General features: G+C 41.7%; 1 protein-coding gene across 5 annotated transcripts in view; it reads right to left on the bottom strand.

The window, feature by feature from the left end:
* Positions 1-5639, bottom strand: part of CENPJ (centromere protein J) — a 55812-nt gene extending 50173 nt beyond the window's left edge. For 3 of the 5 annotated variants that reach the window (XR_011427454.1, XM_014731935.3, XM_023621303.2), the window contains exon 1: positions 5180-5585. The gene's annotated coding sequence lies outside the window, so the exon portion shown is untranslated. Of the gene's footprint in view, positions 1-5179 lie in introns of all 5 variants that reach the window. The other 2 variants (XR_011427455.1, XM_005601076.4) reach the window with 1 other exon arrangement.
* Between the last annotated feature and the right edge of the window lie 8393 nt (positions 5640-14032).

The following is a 14032-nucleotide window of genomic DNA, read 5'->3' on the forward strand; positions in this document are numbered from 1 at the left end:
GGGTATAAAATTAACGTGCATAAATCAGTAGCATTTCTATACACTAACAGTGAACTAACAGAAAAAGAACTCAAGAACTCAATCCCATTCACAATCGCAACGAAAAGAATAAAATACCTTGGGATAAACTTAATCAAGGAAGTGAAGGATCTATACAATGAAAACTACAAGACTTTCTTGAAAGAAATTGACGATGACATAAAGAGATGGAAAGACATTCCTTGCACATGGATTGGAAGAATAAACATAGTTAAAATGTCCATACTACCTAAAGCAATATACAGATTCAATGCTATCCCAATCAGAATCCCAAGAACATTCTTCACAGAAATTGAACAAACAATCCTAAAATTCATATGGGCCAACAAAAGACCGCGAATTGCTAAAGCAATCCTGAGCAAGAAAAACAAAGCCGGCGGAATCACAATCCCCGATTTCAAAACATACTACAAAGCTACAGTGATCAAAACAGCATGGTACTGGTACAAAAACAGGCCCACAGATCAATGGAACAGAATTGAAAGCCCAGAGATAAAACCACACATCTATGGACAGCTAATCTTCTTCGACAAAGGAGCAGAGGGCCTACAATGGAGAAAAGAAAGTCTCTTCAACAAATGGTGCTGGGAAAACTGGACAGCCACATGCAAAAGATTGAAAATTGACCAGTCTTTTTCACCACACACCAAAATAAACTCAAAATGGATCAAAGACCTAAAGATTAGGCCTGAGACAATAAGTCTTTTGGAAGAGAATATAGGCAGTACACTCTTTGACATCAGTTTCAAAAGAATCTTTTCGGACACTGTAACTCCTCAGTTGAGGGAAACAATAGAAAGAATAAACAAATGGGACTTCATCAGACTAAAGAGCTTCTTCAAGGCAAGGGAAAACAGGATTGAAACAAAAAAACAGCTCACTAATTGGGAAAAAATATTCACAAGCCACTTATCCGACAAAGGGTTAATCTCCATAATATACAAAGAACTCACACTGCTTAACAACAAAAAAACAAACAACCCGATCAAAAAAATGGGCAGAGGACATGAACAGACATTTCTCAAAAGAAGATATGAATATGGCCAATAGACACATGAAAAGATGTTCATCATCGCTAATCATCAGGGAAATGCAAATCAAAACTACACTAAGATATCACCTTACACCCGTTAGATTGGCAAAAACATCCAAAACCAAGAGTGACAAATGTTGGAGAGGTTGTGGAGAAAAAGGAACCCTCATACACTGTTGGTGGGAATGCAAACTGGTACAGCCACTATGGAAAACAGTATGGAGATTTCTCAAAAAGTTAAAAATAGAAATACCCTATGACCCAGCCATCCCATTACTGGGTATCTATCCTAAGAACATGGTATCAGAAATCTCAAGAGTCCGTTGCACCCCTATGTTCATCGCAGCCTACATGCCCAGAAACTGATGATTGGATAAAGAAGATGTGGTATATATGCACAATGGAATACTACTCAGCTATAAAAAAAGACAAAATCGGCCCATTCACACAACGTGGATGGACCTCGAGGGTATTATGTTAAGCGAAATAAGCCAGTCAGAGAAAGACGAACTCTATATGACTCCACTCATAGGTGGAAATTAGCATATTGATAAGGAGATCTGATCGGTGGTTACCAGGGAAAAGGGGGGGTGGGGGGAGGGCACAGAGGGGGAAGTGGTGTACCCACAACATGACTAACAAAAATGTACAACTGAAATCTCACAAGGTTGTAATCTATCATAACATTAATAAAAAAAATAAAAAAAAATAAAAAAAAAAAAATTTGCTGGCTGAGCAACTAGAAGAACACAGTTGCCATTAACTGAAATGGGGAAAATGGGGGCTGAAACAGGTTTGGGGGAGTGAGAGATCAAAAGTTGAATGTAGGACATTTTAAGATGTCTGTCAGACATCCCAGTAGAGACATCACGTAGGCAGCTGTACATACAAGAATGGAATTCGTGGATGAGGCCTAGGCTGTGAAGAATAAATGTGGGTATCCTTAGCATATAGATGGTATTTAAAGCCTTGAAACTGGATGAGATCACTAAAGAACGGAGGGTAGACCAAAAAAGAGAAGATGTAAAAAGTGTAGTGTCCTTGAAGCCAAATGAAGAAAGTGTTTTAAGGAAGAAAGGGTTGTGTTAAATGCTGTTAATAGACAAAGGGTGAGGAGGACTGAGGACTGACCTTGGAATTCAGCAAAGCAAACGTCATAATTTCAATGAGAGCAGCTAGGGGGGGTGGGTTGCAAAAGCTTGAATGAAGGGGACATATGAAAGAATAAGAAATTGGAGACAGTGAGTATAGCTAACTCTTTCCAGGAGTGCTGTTACAAAGGGAAGGAAATAAATAGAACAGTAGCTGCACAGGGAAGCAGGGTGAAGAGGGGTTGTTTTTTTAAGACAGGAAAAATGGCGGCCAGCCCCATGGCCTAGTGGTTGAGTTTGGCACATTCCACTTCAGTTGCCCTAGTTCATGGGTTTGGATCCTGGGTGTGGACCTACACCATTCATTAGCCATGCTGTGGCAGTACCAGAAGAGGACTTAGCTCAGGGTGAATCTTCCTCAGCAAAAAAAAAAAAAAGACAGGAAAAATAAAAGCAGGTTTCCAGGCCGATGAGGTCGTGGAGAGAGGCGAGAACTGCTACAGCCACATCTTTGAGAGGAGAGACAAGAGATCTAGTACCTAAGTGGAATGACAGTTCACATCATTTTTCAGACAAAATTCTAACTTTATCAATGTCATACAGCAAAATATACATAAGCAAAGTGAAATGAAAAATGGCAATTTGGAAGCCAACAAACATGTATTTAGCTGCATACCTAGTATCTAAAAAACGAACACACAAAAGATATAAACAAAAAAGAAATACAGATGCTCAAACATTAAAATATGCTCATCCTCATCCAACTGAACAGAAATTAAAACAGTAATGACGTACCATTTTTCACACATTGGGTTGGCAAAGACTAAAACTTGATAACACCCAATGTGGAAGAAGAACTCTTTCATAAAATGTTACTTGGAAATGTAAACTGGTACAACCTTTTGGGAGGCAATTTGACAACTACCCAAACTGTAAATACACAAAAACTTTGACTCAGCAATTCCCCATCTAGGCATTTTGTGCTTTATTGGCACAAGTTTACATTTGCAATAAACTGAAATTAACTTAAATGTCTGGTAACAGGGGACCAGGTAATTATGGTATTCATGCAACTGTTAAAGAGAGCAAGTAAGCTCGTTAGGTGCTGATATGGAAGTAGTGAATATATCCAAGATACACTGTTCACCGACAAAGGCAAAGTGCAGAGCAGTGTACAACAGATGAGAAAGACAAAAAACAGAATTACTTAGACTTGTGCTGTCCGACATGGTAGCTACTAGTCACGTACGGCTATCGAGTACTTGAAACATGGCCAATGTGACTGAAGAACCAAAAGACAGATGGTGTCATTTTATTATGTCAAAAATCTGGATTTAATCAAATTTTAAAACAAAAGACTGCTGTTTCCCTTGTTGCTTCATTCCACCGTATGACATACACTGAACATAGTTGTGCTCCGTTTTCTGAAGCAGAACTCTGGAATAGCGTTGTGAACAGCTGTTAACATCACTCAGTGTGTACGTGAAACACTATGAGGCACCAGTTTATAGAAGTGCTCAAAGAAACAGAAGGCAGTAACAATAACGTGGTTTTTGCCGCCGTGCCCGGGGTGAGCTGCCAAAGACTTCCCCAAAGGCTTAGGAAGAGCCTACTGTACTGGGCACTGCAACCCTGGGCACTGCAACCCCAGGCTTCCTGGAACAGAAGGAACGCCTGCAAACGCTTCAATAACCAGACCCAAACGCAGCGTCCCGTCCTCTCACTGAGGTCACACGTGGAGGCCCACAGCTACCCAGGCATTTAAAACCCGCTGCCGAGGCACCCTCACGCACGAGCGACGCTGGGCCGAAGTCCACGCCAACACGCCCTGCACCATTTCCATTTAACACGAAATTCAAGAATAGGCAAAGCCAACAGTAGGAGCAGAGGCCAGGATCGCGGTCATCTGGGAAGCTGGGGTGGTACCACGGAAGGCGAAGCGGCTGCCTTCAGGGTGACGCGAGCTGTTCCTCGTCTGGGTGGCGATGACACTGCTGTGTACATTTGCACTGTACGTTTAAGGTTAGGGCACTTTACTGGAAATTCCTGAATAGTATTTTTTTGAGGAAGCCTGGCCCTGAGCTAACATCCGTGCCCATGTTCCTCTACTTTATATGTGGGACACCTACCACAGCATGGCGGGCCAAGCGATGCCATGTCCGCGCCCGGGATCCGAACCAGCGAACCCGGGCCGCCATAGCAGAACGTGCACACTTAACCGCCGGGCCACCAGCCGGCCCCTGAATAGTTTTTAACCATCCGTTCTGGGGAGGTTAAGTTCCGCGCTCTGCTTCAGCCGCCGGGATTCCCAGTTTGGCCCCCAGGCGCCGACCCACACCACTCGTCCGTCGTCGTGCTGAGGCGGCGTTCCACACTCGAAACAGAGGAAGACGGCATAGATGTTAGCTCACTGACCATCTTGCCCAGCAACAAAAAGAAAAAATATCTGTTCTAAGCAAATCAACTCTATTTTTGAGTCGGAGGTCTATCTATAAAGGTAACAACTTTTCATCAAAATCAACCAAGTAACCTTGGTTAAATTTAAATGACCTTAGCAGGAATCTTGAAATTCAAACTCAGAAAGCAGAGACAAGCTACAAGGTCACTTTGTAACATCACAAACTAGAAGAGCTCCCTCCTAGATCTTCAAGCGCAAGCAGCCGCCGTGACGCGGCCCCCAGACATCTGCACCCTCCCCACTGAGAACACACCCCTATTCCCCCGTTTCCTAGGATCCTGAAACCACGTTCACCGGCGGCGTGAAGTACAAGAACAGTTCCACCCCCATCCGCTCCTTCCGATCGCTGCTAAGGCCTCGGTAAGCGTGGCCGCGCCGGCGCTCGGCCCGCACACCGAGGCCGGCAGCCCGCCAGGAGCGCCGCCGAAACGCTCTCTGAAGCACCTTGCCGGGAAACGATAAACTCTCCGCGTCCCGAGCGGAAACGTGGACGCGACAGTGAACGCAGACCACCCTCGGCCCGCGGAGAGCGGCCCGCTGGTCTGGGAGGCGACTTACCAGCCCGCCCAACGCGCCTCCTTCAAATCCACGGACGCCCCGCGGCGAGGGTTACAGGACGGCGCGCGCGGAGGCCGGTCCCCGCGGACCGAGGCACCCGCGCGGCGCGCTCCTCCGCAGCAGCCGCCCACGGCCCAAACCGCCGGCCGCCCGCGGGCCGCGCCGACCCGGGCGGACGCCAGCTGCAGTCCGCCACGGCGCGAGGGTCTGTCCGCGCACCGCCCGCCCTCCTGGGTGCCGGGCAGGCAACACACCAGCTCCTCCGCTCCTTTCGCCCACGAATCACCGCTCGGCTGTCCCCCGGCCTCTCAAGCCACTCTGACCCGGGCCGGAGGCGCCGCTACAATTACGAACGAGCCGCCACAATCGTCGCCTTCGCCTGGAGCCCCGCCCCGGCCCCGCCCCCGGCCGAGGGCCCCTGGGAAGTGTAGTTCCCACCGGCCCCCCTCTGCGCTTGCGCGCGGTGCCGCCGGGCGCGTACAAACTACCGCTCCCAGCGACGACCCAGAGCCGACGTTACCCGAGGCTTCCCCGCAAGGCGCCTTCTGCCTGGGCGGCGGGACGGCAGGGAAAAACCGCGCCGAGGGTGCGCTTCCGGGGTAGACCGCGTCGTCCCCCTCCCATCTGGACACCTAAGGGTGGCGCCTGCGCGAGAAGCGAACCTCCAAGTTCCCCGGACGGGAGGCGACAGCGTCAGCTAACAGCCCGGAGACCGACGCTTTTAGAGGGCATGGGGGCAGGGGCATTTTGCTGACGCTGTCTGTCTGGGCGTTTTTTGTCTTTGTTTTCTGCCTTGGCTGGGTGTGACTTAGTAAAGGGAAAAAAAACGGCAGTCTGCCACGCTCTATCCTAAGGCAAAGGTAACCATGCGAGAACTCGGTCCAAAAATAGTCATCGCTCACCTTTTCTCGTAAGTTAATGCGTGGTTGGGCAATCTGTGTCCATTGGATATTAAAATTGTTTACTTTGAACACAGGAAGTGCAAAATTCAAAAAATGTTTTCTTAATTGCAGACATGGCGCTGCGAGTTACCGTAGTGTACATACCCGGGCTTAGTTTCTATACAAGTAACGGAAAGCCACGTAAAATTTTTAAAGAAATCAAATGAAGTGCCATTTATAACAACCAATATAATAGCTGAAGCAAACTACCACTGGTTAAAGATAATTAAAAAACACTTTCCGAGAAATCCGGTCCCTCCTCCCCCCAAATTGTTTTACTTTCTTCAAAAATTGTCCTTTACTAAATCAAGGGTTTCGTTTTGTCTCTTCTTTTAAAATTTTCGTTATGGATGAGGAAACCAGAGCCCAAAACTTCAAAGATCACACAACTTATTTCAGATGCTTTGCGAAGACCCAAATGCTCATCTTCATTTATTATAGTCCTTTGGCTTGAAAGCATGCCCAAAAGACTAATAATTTTTCTTAAAATGTTGCATATCTTTTAAGAGAGTCACAATACCCTCTCCTTTTTGTGCCTATGTTCTGTTGCTATATTTTTATTCTAATGTATTACGTAGTACCACATGTTGGTTGATTGAATAAATGGGTCTTTTACCACACTGAAGTTTTAAGTGGATGTTAAATTAAGGTTCTGTGTTCACCTCTAGCCCAGGTAATTCTCAAAACAGCCCACTAAGCTTGAAGGGTCCTCAAAATCCATTACAAGGCAGAAGGAGTAGAGGGAAGGAACTTCCGACTTCTAGTCTGCCAGGCAATGAAAGATTCAACCTCATCAGTTGCTCCTATCCTTGTTGCATCTTCCAAGTATTGCTGTAGAGAAAAATTAGACTAAGAGCTCCCATACAGGGGTTTTAACCACAAATTATCCATTCTGATGCAATCCTTTATGCCATCAGAGAAGGCAGGAGGGCACCGTAATGTAATAGTTAAGAGCCTATGCTTTGGAGTCAGGCAGGCCTAAGATCAAAGGCTATCTTGACAACTTACAAAGAGCTTTGTAGTCTTCGGCACTTGACCTCTCAGAAACTCAGTCTTCTCATCTGCAAAACGGGGATGATAATAATACCTACCACATTGGATTGTCAAGAAGGTTAAATTAAAAATATGTATATAAACTTAGCAATCACCTACCATGTAGTAAAAATTTAATGAGGAGATGCTTTCAGTATTTTTTTAACCACTTTATTGAGGTATGATTGACATACAAAAAGCTATACATTTAATGTATATAACCTGATAAGTTTGAAGATAAGTATTCACCTATGAAACTGTCACCACAATCTATACCATAAACATATCTATCAAAGTGCTTTCATCTTTATCATGACTTTATAATTTGACTTCAGTAGCTTTAAAATGTTCATCAACAGATGAACTCACTTTGTCTGCCAAAGCCCAGCTCCACAGGTCATGTCAAATGGTTTTGCAAGATTATCATTTTACCATAGTTGATCTGGGTATGAAAGACATTCGGAGAACTTTCCATTGCTGGACTAGTAGTAGCAGTGACTGCTCTGTCAAGAGAGGACAGAATTGCAGGCCTAGCCGAGGGACGATGCCCATGCCCGTGTCATCCAGGCTAGAAAAGGTGACTAGCAGGTCAGGAAGATACATTGAAAGATGCAAGTACCTGGCCTGGAGGCAAAGGCAAAACCCACTGCCTGCTTCATCTGTGGGGAAGAAAGGGAGTTCCTCACCAAGCCCCCAAACCTCAGATTTTTAGAATTTTACCTCAATAAAGAAGTTTCTAACAACAGTGTTGGATGCTGGAAGACATCTTTTTTAAAATCCTGTCATTTTAATATAGAACAATTGCTGGTGCATTGGACTTGCAGCAAAAGATCAAGTGTTTAGACTCACACAGTGGAGGAATTATCACATCCACTACATTCTAGAATGCCCGAGCAATAATGTTGAACAGAATAAGAAAGGAGAACTCTAGCCTGAAACTTTGCTGTTATCACAGCAGAACAACACCATGGTACTTGTCACACGTATATTTTTACTTTCTTTTTGAAAATAGTAGTAGTTGAGAATTTGATGTAATTGTCTGGTGGTTTTTGAAGAATTCTATAGGTTTTTTTTCTTTTGAAATTTATTCCAGCTTGTATCTTTTTTTTTTTTTTAAAGATTGGCCCTTGAGCTAACATCTGTTGCCAATCATTTTTTTTCTTCTCCCAAACGCCCCCCCAGTACATGGTTGTATATTCTAGTTGTAGGTCCTTCTGGCTTGTGCTATGTGCGACACCACCTCAGTATGGCCTGATGCAGTGCTAGGTCCACACAAAGGGCCTGAACCGGGAAACCCTGGGCCACCAAAGCAGAGCACGCAAACTTAACCACTCAGCCACGGCGCTGGCCCCTCTATAGGTTTTTATTACACATTTTTAAAGCAGCACATTTACTTTCCACAAATATCAAAATTACCAGTGATTTGTCTATCCTAAAAATAATATATTAACTACAAGGGCCAGAGCTGTCCAAAACATTTTCACATGTGTTCCACTGCCCATTCTTTAAAACATTGTTCCTATGTGTGGAACACATTCTTCTTCAATGTTTGGTAGAATTCACCAATGAAGCCATCTGATCCTGGGCTTTTCTTTCTGGGTGGTTTTGGATTACTAATTCAATCAATATCTTGTTATATATCTATTCAGATTTTCTATTTCTTCCTGAGTAAGTGGTGGTAGTTTGCCTGTTTCTAGGAATTTCTCTATTTCATCTAGGTTATCTAATTTGTTGACGTACAATTGTTCATAGGTTCTCTTATAGTCCTTGTTTCTGTAAAGTCAGTAATAATGTTCCCACTTTCATTTTTTATTTTAATAATTTGAGTATTCCCTCTTTTTTCTTTGTGAATCTAGCTAAAATTTTGTCAATTTTGTTGATCTTTTCAAAAACCAACTTTTTATTTCATTGATTCTGTTTTTCTATTCTCTATTTCAAAATGCTCTAATCATTATTTCCTTCTGCTGGCTTTTGGTTTAATTTGCCCTTCTGGTGTAAAGTTAAGCTGTTGATTTCAGATCTTCCTTCTTTTTAAATATAGGCTATAAATTTCCCTCTGAATACATTCACTGCATCCCATAAGTTTTGGTATGTTATGTTTTTGTTTTCATCTCAAAGAACTTTCTAATTACTCTTGTGATTTCTTCTTCTTAACATAGGTTAAATGTATTTTGTTTAATTTCCACATCTTTGCTATTTTTCTGGGTTTTCTCCTGTTACTGATTTCTAGCTTCATTCTGTATAAATCAGAGAAGGTACTTGGTATGATTTCAGTTATTTTAAATTTACTGAAAGTTGCTTGGTGACCTAACATATGGTCTATCCTGGAGTACGTTCCATGTACATTGAAAAGAATATGTATTCTGGAGTGACATCAGCATCACGGTGGAGTGAGGTCTGTCAGAAATCTTCTCCCTCCAAAATACAACAAAAAGAAATCCAGACGCCAACACAGGACATCCAAAGTCAACAGAAAAAGTGTCAGAGAGATCCACGCAGGCATACGACCAAAGGCAGAGAGGCTGGAACTCCCCTCAGAGGTGTAATGGGGTAAGAGAAATCTTCACTCCCTTACCTATAGACTGCAGTCAGGACTGCAGGAGGCCTTCTCGAGGGGAGGAACAGGGGAGGGAACATTCATTCACGGGAACATCAAGGACCCCTGCAGCCTAGAAGGAAGCCCTCTAACGGGGCAAAAGCTTTCACAGGGGGTGATGCTATCAAGCCAAAACACCAGGAGAACAGAGGGGGAAAACCCCGAGAGCATGCAGGAGAAAGCACCCCTCCTCCCTCCCGTGCAGCATGTCTCTAGTCCCTAGGATTTCAGCTGAAGGCAGAGGGCTCAGAATATGGGGCTCTTGACCCCCACCCATTGGCAATATGTGGTACCTGCAACCTAATGACGCCAGGATACAAAAACACAGAACTCTAGCAGTATCAAACACTATATTAAATCTCCAGATTAGCAAGAAAATGAGTACCCAGAAATCAGTGCTTAGGACGCAGAAATATGTAATCTAAATAACAATGAATTCAAAACAGCTACAATGAAAAAACTCAATGAGATAAAAGAGAATGTAGAAAAACAATTCAATGAGTTCTAGAACTACTTCACAAAAGAGATTGAAACTGTAAAGAAAAATCAATCAGAAATATTGGAGATGAAAGACACAATAGAAGAAATAAAATATGGATTCCCTGAATGCTTGAGCAGACGCCATAGGGGAACATATCAGCATAATCTAAGATAGACATGTTGAAATGCTCCAGATAGAGGAGGAGAGAGAACTAAGACTAAAAAGAAATGAGGAAAGTCTCCGAGAAATATCAGACTCAATTAGGAAATGCAACATAAAAATTATAGGTATTCAAGAAGGAGAAGAGAAGGAGAATGGAGTAGAAAGTTTGCCCAGAGAAATAATAGCAGAGAACTTCCTAAACCTAGGGAAGGAAATCCATGTGGAAGAGGCTGCCAGATCTCCTAAATATGTCCATGTAAAAAGACCTACTGCAAGGCATATAGTGGTGAAACTGGCAAAACTGAATGACAATGAAAGAATACTAAAGGCAGCAAGGCAGAAGAAAATAACCTACAAAAGAACCCCCATCAGGCTTTCAGCAGGTTTCTCTGCAGAAACCTTACAGGCTAAGAGAAACTGGAATGACATATTGAAATCACTAAAGGACCAACACTTTCAGGCAAGAATACTTTATCCAGTGAAAATATCCTTCAGATATGATGGAGAAATAAAAAACTTTCCTAGACAAACATAAGCTAAGGGAGTTCGTAGCCACGAGACCCCACCTACAAGAAATCCTCAAGAAGGCCCTCATACCTGGGAAAAAAAGAGAGAAAGGTGTTACAAAGCACAGAATAAGGAGTTAAATAGATAGAGTCAAAGCAGATAGAAAAATACCCAAGTATAGTATTAAAGACAGGGGTAAAGAAAACACCAAAAACAAAGATAATTTTGTCATTTTAACCACAAACATAACAAAAAATGGAATAAGATGTGAGAAAAACAAATTAGGAGGGGAAGAGGAAAGAACTGAAGTGGTTTAGTTTAAAGAAATTAGAGGTAATTAGAAAAGGGACTATCTTATCGACAAGATTTTTGAATACAAACCTCAGGGTAACCACTAAACAAAAAGGCAGAACAGAGATACAAATAATAAATAAGCAGAAAACAAAGAAACACAACATAAAAAACTACATAACTCGACTGGTAGACCAAAATACACAGGATGAGAAACAAAGGAAATGCAGAAAAAGAGTGATAAAATGGCAGCAGTAAATCGATAATCATCCTAAACATAAATGGACTGAATTCTTCAATAAAAAGACACAGAGTGGTGAGATGGATTAAAGAAGAAGACCCAACAATATGCTGCCTCTAGGAAACACATCTCAGCTCCAATGACAAACAGGATCAGAGTGAAGGGATGGAAGATGATACTCCAAGCTAATGGCAAACAAAAGAAAGCAGGTGTTGCCATACTTATATCAGACAAAGTAGACTTCAAGAGGAGACATGTAAAGAGAGACAAATAGGGACAGTATATAAATGATCAAAGGGACAGTCCATCAAGAAGAAATAACACTTATAAATATCTATGCACCCATCACAGGAGCACCAAAGTACATGAAGCAACTATTAACAAACCTAAAAGGAGACAGTAATAATAACACAATAAGAGTAGGGGACCTCAACACTACACTCACATCAATGGATAGATCATCCAGACAGAAAATCAACAAGGAAACAGTGGAATTATATGAAAAGCTAGACCAGATGGACTTAACAGACATATAGAACACTCCTCCCAAAACAGCAGAATTCTCATTCTTCTCAAGTGTGCATGGAACATTCTCAAGGATAGACCGTATATTGGGAAACAAGGCAAGGCTCAATAAATCTAAGAAGATTGAAATAATAACAAGCGTTTTTTCCAATCACAATGCTAAAAAGCTAGAAATTAAATACAAGAAAAAGGCTGACAAAAGGACAAAGATGTGGAAACTAAACAACATGCTATTGAATGAGCAATGGCTCGTTGAAGAAATTAAAAGAGAAATCAAAAAATATCTGGAGACAAAATGAAAACATCCCATTACAACTCATATGGGATGCAGCAAAAGCTGTATTAAGATGGAAATTTATCACAATACAGGCTCACCTTAACAAACAAGAAAAAACCCAAATAAGCAAGCTCCAACTATACCTAATTGAATTAGAAAAAGAAGAACAAAGATGGAAGTCAGCAGAAAGGAGAGAAATAATAAAAATCAGAGCAGAAATTAATGGTATTGAAACAAAAAAGGCAATAGAAAGGATCAATGAAACAAAGAGCTGCTTCTTTGAGAAGATCAATAAAATTGAAAAATCGCTAGCCAGACTTACAAAGAAAAAAAGAGAGAAAGCTCAGATAAGTAAAACTAGAAACGAAAGAGCAGAAATAACAACAGATACCACAGAAATACAACAGATTATAAGAGAATACTACAGAAAACTATATGCCAACAAAAAGGACAATCTAGAGGAAACGGATAAATTCTTAGACTCATACAACCTCCCAAAGCTGAATCAAGAAGAAATAGAGGATCTGAATAGACCGATCACAAGTAAAGAGATTGAAACGTAATCAAAAGCATCCCAAAGAATAAAAGCCCAGAACCAGATGGCTTCCCTAGAGAATTCTAACAAAGTTTCAGAGAGGACTTAATACCTATCCTTCTCAAGCTATTCCAAAAAATTAGGGAAGATGGAAAAGTTCCTGACACATTCTACGAGGCCAACATCACTCTGATGCCAAAGCCTGACAGAGACAACACAAAAAAGGAAAACTACAGGCCAATATTGCTGATGAATAGAGATGCAAAAATTCTCAACAAAATATTGGCAGCCTGAATACAGCAATACATCAAAAAGATCATACATCATGATCAAGTGGATTTATTCCAGGGACACAGGGATGGTTCAACATCTGCTAATCAATCAATGTGATACACCACATTAACAAAATGAGGAATAAAAACCACATGGTCATCTCAATAAATGCGGAGAAAGCACCTGACAAGCTCCAACAGCCATTTATGACAAAACTCTTAACAAAATGGGGATAGAAGGAAATTACCTCAACATAGTAAAGGCCATATATGACAAACCCACAGCCAACATCATACTCAATGGAGAAAAACTGAATGCCATCCATCTGAGAACAAGAACAAGATAAGGATGCCCACTATGACCACTCTTATTCAACACAGTACTGGAGATTTTGGCCAGAGCAATTAGGTAATAGAAAGGGATAAAAGGAATCCAAATAGGGAGTGAAGAAGTGAAACTCTCACTGCTTGCAGATGACATGACCTTATATATAGAAAACCCTGAATAATCCATTGGAAAACTATTAGGAATAATTAACAACTACAGTAAATTTGCAGGGTACAAAATCAGCTTGCAAAATTCAGCTGCATTTCTATACTCTAATAATGAAATTACAGAAAGAGAACTCAAGAATACAATTCCACGTACAATTGCAAAAAAAAAAAAAAGAGAGAGAGAGAGAATAAAGTACCGAGGAATAAATTTAAGGAGGCAAGGGACTTATACAATGAAAACTATAAGACATTATTGAAAAAAATAGATAATGACATAAAGAGATGGAAAGCAATTCCATGCACATGGATTGGAAGAATAACCATAGCTAAAATGTCCATACTACCCAAAGCAATCTACAGATTCAATGCAATCCCAATCAGAATCCCAATGACATTCTTCATGGAAATAGAGCAAAGAATCCTAAAATTCATATGGAACAACAAAAGACCCCAAATTGCTAAAGCAATCCTGAGCAAAAAAGAACAAAGAAGGAGGCA

This window comes from Equus caballus, chromosome 17, assembly GCF_041296265.1.
Source record: "Equus caballus isolate H_3958 breed thoroughbred chromosome 17, TB-T2T, whole genome shotgun sequence".
NCBI lineage: Eukaryota > Metazoa > Chordata > Mammalia > Perissodactyla > Equidae > Equus > Equus caballus.